This window comes from Solanum lycopersicum, chromosome 2, assembly GCF_036512215.1.
Source record: "Solanum lycopersicum chromosome 2, SLM_r2.1".
Classification (NCBI taxonomy): domain Eukaryota; kingdom Viridiplantae; phylum Streptophyta; class Magnoliopsida; order Solanales; family Solanaceae; genus Solanum; species Solanum lycopersicum.
In genome coordinates, this window is record NC_090801.1 from 31,104,932 (window position 1) to 31,111,427 (window position 6,496).

At 30.8% G+C, this 6,496-nt stretch overlaps 1 long non-coding RNA gene across 1 annotated transcript; it reads right to left on the reverse strand.

Annotated features, from left to right (window-relative positions):
* Nucleotides 1-497: 497 nt before the first annotated feature.
* On the reverse strand, nt 498-4,430 carry LOC112940970 (uncharacterized). Its single transcript, XR_003245806.2, has 3 exons — nt 3,495-4,430; nt 3,097-3,164; nt 498-1,703 (listed from the first exon to the last, which is right to left on the reverse strand). It is a non-coding gene; the product is annotated as an uncharacterized lncRNA (long non-coding RNA).
* Nucleotides 4,431-6,496: the final 2,066 nt, after the last annotated feature.

The window sequence follows — 6,496 nt, forward strand, 5'->3', positions numbered from 1 at the left end:
GCCACTATTTGGTTACATATATTTGTATCATTTTTTTTTTGCTTGTTCAATTGTTCGAATTTTATCCTTGGAATTTTTGTATGTACATGCAATCAACTATTAAGATCTCCACATAAGAATATGAAATGACTAAATTTCCCTTGTAAGCAAGTTGATATTCCCTCATATAAGACATGTAATACTTTTTCAAAAGTCAAGCTTTGCTAGCGTTTGATCAAGATTTTAGATTAGACTTTAAAAAATTTATCTTCAAAAATTTGTATGTTTTGCAAATATTTTTTTTGTTATCTTATCCAAGTTGAAAAAGAAATTTCACTTTCACCCATAAACATCTAATTTTTAAAAATTAAAATACATGTTCAAACATTTAAATTCTGTACAAATAAAAAATACAAGTTGATTATATTTATAAAGTTTTAACTCTAAAATTTATGCTAAAATGGGACTTCAAATGCTCTATAATTCACAAATCTCAATCGCAAGAAACAAATCAAGTACCACTCATACGTGGTTTCAGTTCTTGCAATCAAAAACATGCAATAAGTACAGAGAAAGTTAGTAAAACATGTATACCCAACAAGATGTATTACTTACCCTTTCTAAAATAAAAAACTGACATATTTCTAAAAGCTCCTTTGTCCACAGAATAATTACATCATAAAATAAATCACCTCATCAAAAATATCAGAATATATATGTATTCTTCAAAACAAACTAGTTATTCCACTAAAATAATATCAAAATGTGCCGTAGATTTATCAAGTCAAATCACCATCTCAACAACTCAACACCAAATAAATATTTAGGGTATGCTATGGGTCGTTACATTAATTCTTTGTTATGACTATTAGCAAGTCAAACAATTAATTAGTCTATGCCGACAAGATAATAAATTGAGTGATTGTCAAAAATATATTTGATTGAGATCAATAACTCAACACATTAACCTTTTTTGAAAAGAGACATTCCAACAATATTATATGAAGACAATGTTGCATGTATATAAGAGGAAGAAACATAAAAAGAGACTGAACAAAATATATTTCATCAAAGTTCTTTTTCTTACTCATGGTTTTCAAAAGAAGGATGAAGCAAATGCGTACAAATTCATTCAAGTGATAATTTAGCTAGCATATATATTCACCAAGGCATTATAAACTCCATCCTTTTAGAAGCTGAAATACAAGATTGCACTACGTCACTGTCACATCCGGGAAGTACCGACTAAGACTAGCCTCTTAGCATTCATCATTACATTCATAGGTTAAAAACGCGAAAAAATTAAAAATTTTCATCTACTCTACTTCATGAGGTTTACTTAGACCTCTCGCTTACACATAATATATTCATATCGAGTATACTAGACCCTTCGTATAAGAAGAATACATAGTCTTCTACTTTTATGGCACATATACATATAAGATACATAACATAGTATTGGAACGGATGTCTCATATTAAACCATCTAAACAAGAGTATAACAATTTGGGAATAACTCATACATCAACACCAATAAAGCCACATATAGGCTATACAATTATAGTACTCAAATGAAAGAGAATGAACAAAGTGTCTTTAAGACTAATCAACATCGAATGCTAGAAAGTGACATTGTCCTCAAAGAAGTGAGGACCTACCCAACTTGGAGAATGAGGATCCAAGTCTTCTTCAAAAGTCGTCACGAACCCTTCAACGCCCAGAACCTAAAATGTTGGGTAAAAAGAGAGAAACGGGGTTAGCACATCACTTGTACTAAGTATAGGACCATATGCACATACAACATAAAAATCATGCTAAAAAGGGACATTTCATTAAAGCATGTTAATTTACTTTGAAAATCCTTGTGCACAATCAAGAATCAATACAAGTCAATAGCACATCTCTATTAAGTCAAGACCATACATCACAAGACCAACAACACTAAGTGTTGTCAAGTCAACATACATATCAACATAATTAAGCACATAATCAAAACAACTCTATCATCAAGTCATAGTATCAATAAGCATGTATAAAAGTTCATAACATCATAAACAAAGCAAGACAATCACTTATACACCCCTAATAAGTCCACTAGTGCAATGGCCAAGAAAGGCCCCATAACCTTACTCAACCAAGTAAACTTAACAAGAACCATAAGCATTGCGCAACTTCACATATTATATCATTAAGAGTAAACATCATCGTACTTTAGCAATAGAGACCAACCACATGTTCATAAGCAAAACCAACATCACATAATGTCATTAACATATAAGATCAACATATACATATCATTTACATTTATAAGCATATACTCATATAAAAACATCCTTCAAAGACTCCCTTTAAGGGTAACTAGTGCAACGTATAGGTAGAGTCTCATACCCCTACCTAGACTAAGTCAAACCCCTCAAGTCATCCTAGTTAGGGTCCACTATTATTTCCTTTTACTTTCGGAAACATCTTTCCTTAACCAACATAGACCACATGAGACAATGTGAAATTCGGTGTCATGGAACCGTACAACGAAAAAAGGTGGACTACTTGTCAAGGTAGTACCAAAACATAAACATAGCATCTACGTGGATCCACTAGCTAGTATTCCTATGGGGGCAACATAGTTCAAGAACTAGGATATATAGTTGAGACCCTCTTTATGATACACACATTATAGTCTCCAATCTCATGAGTACATTAGTGATCCTTCCTTCCCTATGTGGGAAGGGACACTCCTCACTCTAGTTCACTTGGTACTAAGCTAGAGTCCCTTTCGAAATGTCTTTCATTTATAATCATATCTTAGATTAGTTCATAGGGTCTACCCCTTATATAGTGATAGTCATAGCTAAATAGGAATTGCATAAGAATACCTATCATTACAACCCTCATATGTGAGATTAGCACATTAACATCATTATATCATAGTAAGGTATATAGGTATTTCATCACCACTTTATATCAATACATCTTAAGCATAATCACATAATTCAAGACATTTCAATTCAACATCATACCAACCCTAATCAATCTATCATAAGGTATACTTTTATACAACTTCATCACTAAACACAAGTAATCATAATTGAAATAAAGGTTTGAGATCACAAGACTTACCCCAATCTCCTTCACAAGCCATCATCAAGGTTTTACCATCAACCCTCCAATTCAAACCAACAATGGGTCTAATATCATCAAACAATAGTAATTAACACAATAATGAAGTCAATTGAATCACTACACCACAATTTATCACCAGTTCATAGCCTAGGGTTAGAGACTTAGGTAAAATTCATGATCTACTTCACAACTTTGGTTAATTAAAAAAGAACTAGCATAATTGGATTACAATACATCATAATATACTCATAATTATCTAAAGAAATCATAAACAAAGCTAATTAAAGGATCAATTTCGTAATAGAAGAAAACTCATCTAAAACTCTTCTTTTTGAAATCAATTTGGAGGAACCCTTCGGGGAAAAGAGATCCCAAAGGTAAAAGGAATCTCATACCATACTAATTGATGAAGTTTGATGGAGAAAAACCCCCTCCTTGCAGCCCTAGAACCCACCTTTGCTAGGTCTTCTGTGGAGCTTCTTTGGGAGAGAGAAAGAAGAGAGAAGGAAGAACAATTGGGTTTTGGGAATTATGAGAGTTGAGTTTAGTTTAATTAGGCTAAGTCTTTATATAAAGGTACTTAATTAATTTAATTGAACCTCCCCTAACCATTAATTAACTAACTAATTAAATGAATTAAGTAAAACAAAACAGCAACACACAGACTTGACCTACGAGATCCCGACTGATGGGCCGTAGGCCAGTCGACGCCCTTGCCCCCTTCCGTCCTGCACACCCGTCGTTGGTGTCAGAGACTGACCCAAATGGACCATTATACAAAATGGATAAGTTTTGGTCTATGGAGGCATCGACGGTCGTGGATCCACCCATGCCTCGTCGCATGCACACATAGGTAGACATTGCCTCTCGACAACTTTTGCCAAAATGCAAGGGTCCTCCTCAAGGGCCCTTGGTTGGTCCTTGGGGAGTCAATACCCGAACGTTTCAACTATAAACCAACTCTAATACGTGTTAGAAACCTTACCACCCAATTTCATCATTTCCCAACTCCTAAAACTTTGCCAAATAGGCTCAGGCATGCTAGCACCTTTTGCACTAGTTTTCGGACGTCATGGACGTTCCTTTACGTTTTGATTCTAAACTTCCTAAATGACTTATATACATTATAATTGATTTTAAAACAGGGTTACAACTCTTAGACTTTCATGTTAGGATCTAGATTAGGAGACTTTCTGAGTATTACAGTCACACAATATACATTGTGTGTAAAATGGATTCACGCAACATAATATATGTTGTAAGCTAGTTATACAATATACTTAGTGCCCAAAGTATGCACATGCAAATAAATATCCATATATTATACTAGGTGATCAATCATCATTATATATCATATATTTATATAAAAGAGAACCATACGATCGTCTGCGTGGCGTCATCACAAGTTAAAATTTCCTTTAAATTTATTTATTTCCAAAAAAAGGTCTTCCCCTTTCATGAAAAGATGTGACTTTTATGAATACTTGAGTCTTTTATGAAAAATTGTGACTTTTATAAAAGGTTGTGACCTTTTTGAAGGGTTGTAACTTTTCCAAAGAGTTGTGACTTTTTCGATAAGGCACAATAAGTATTTGTTCACACTACTTTTTGTTTTCTACAAATAGACGGATTTTCTCTCATTTTAAAACAACAAAAATTCTAAATGCTTTCTTCTTCTTCTGAACAATTAAATATTCATGTACTTTGCTCCTATTGAATGACTCACTAACACCGTTATTTTTGTATAATACACTTGTGAGTAGAATTGTTTCATCCTGAGAGGATTTATTCCTCTAAGCCCTAGGTACTATAGCGGAATGATTTCTTTAAGGGACACTTTGGATTCAGTAGGCTTAATTTTTTCCTTTCTGTTTTATTCTATTGTATAGATCCTCGTATATTCTTTTACCTTCATTAATTTATGCTTATGATATTAATTGTTGTTTTTTAGTACATGTTTTAGACTTTATTTTTTAAGTTTCTGTAAAATTAATATTTTAAGTATTTGTTAGTACATATAGAGACTATTTAATTACTATAAAATTTATATCTTATGTTGATGTTCATCTAATTTTCCAAAAATATCAAATAGTAACACATCCCAGAGGAAAAGGATAAATTATAAAATTAAATTAAAGATGATTGATTGAAGGATAGATGATAAAGACGTTATAATTGTCATTTTTCTTTACATTACTAATGTTCGTTACTATATAATCTTGCATGTAAAATAATATAGTGTTTTAATTTTAATGAATTGATAGATTTTTGAGTATTATTTTATAAATTCTGTGATATATATATATATATATATATATATAGCCACTCTTCTTGAAACATAACAAAAGGAAAAAGTAATCGAAAAAGAAAAAGACCATACTTAATATTTTCTCATCTATTTGTCTTTTAAGTTTTAGTACATTATCTTTATATTATAATAGGTCTTAAAATTTCAAAAAGCTACACAATTTTGTTTTGATTCAAACCGAAGTGGCTGACTTTTTGGTCCAACAGGAAAAACGCACACATATAAAGAAGTTAAATACAATACCGTTAGGAGGTGTTTGGCTACCGTATAAGAATGTATGTTATTTATGTATAAAATATTATATTAGTTTTATTATATTTGGTAAAAAAATTATTAGGTTGAAAAGTCATATGACTTGTACTATATTTGGTTTATAAGTTTTAAATATTGTATAAAAATTATTCATGTGTTAATATTATACGGTGTCTGGTTGTCTATTTGTGATCCTACATAATTAATACCTACATAACTTATGAGAAAATCTGTATATAAGTTACGCCGATAGATAGTGGAATAAATTATGCGAATATAAGTTATACATGTATTAAAATGATAAATATACATCTATCCTTATTAATTTACTAGTGTACTTAGCCGCGCTTCGCGCGGTTATAAAAATGATTAAAATAAAATTACATATTAATATCAATAATTACTTTAATAAAAAGAATTTTTTTAAATCACATAATTTTATAGAAGAGAAACTATGAAAAATATTTAGATTAAATATGAAATTTATTAAGAAATCAATATATGTGAACTTCGAAAAGTTAAATATTAAAATAAATTTTATAGAGAAAAAGGGAAGGTAATAAGAATTGGGTGATATTAGAACTACTTAAATGTAAACTTGTGATCATTTTTTTCTTTTTTATTTGAGATTTTCTTAGTATAATTTATATATATTTATGTAAACTTTACATCTAATCGTTCTTTTATGCTTATTTGTGATTTTATAAATTATATTCTTAGTATAATTTTTCGGCAATGTATAACTCGGATTACTATTAATAGTTAGTATTCATGACTATATAGTTAGCCAACACTATTAGAAATCATTATCCACAATTACTATTACTTGTCCTCGTC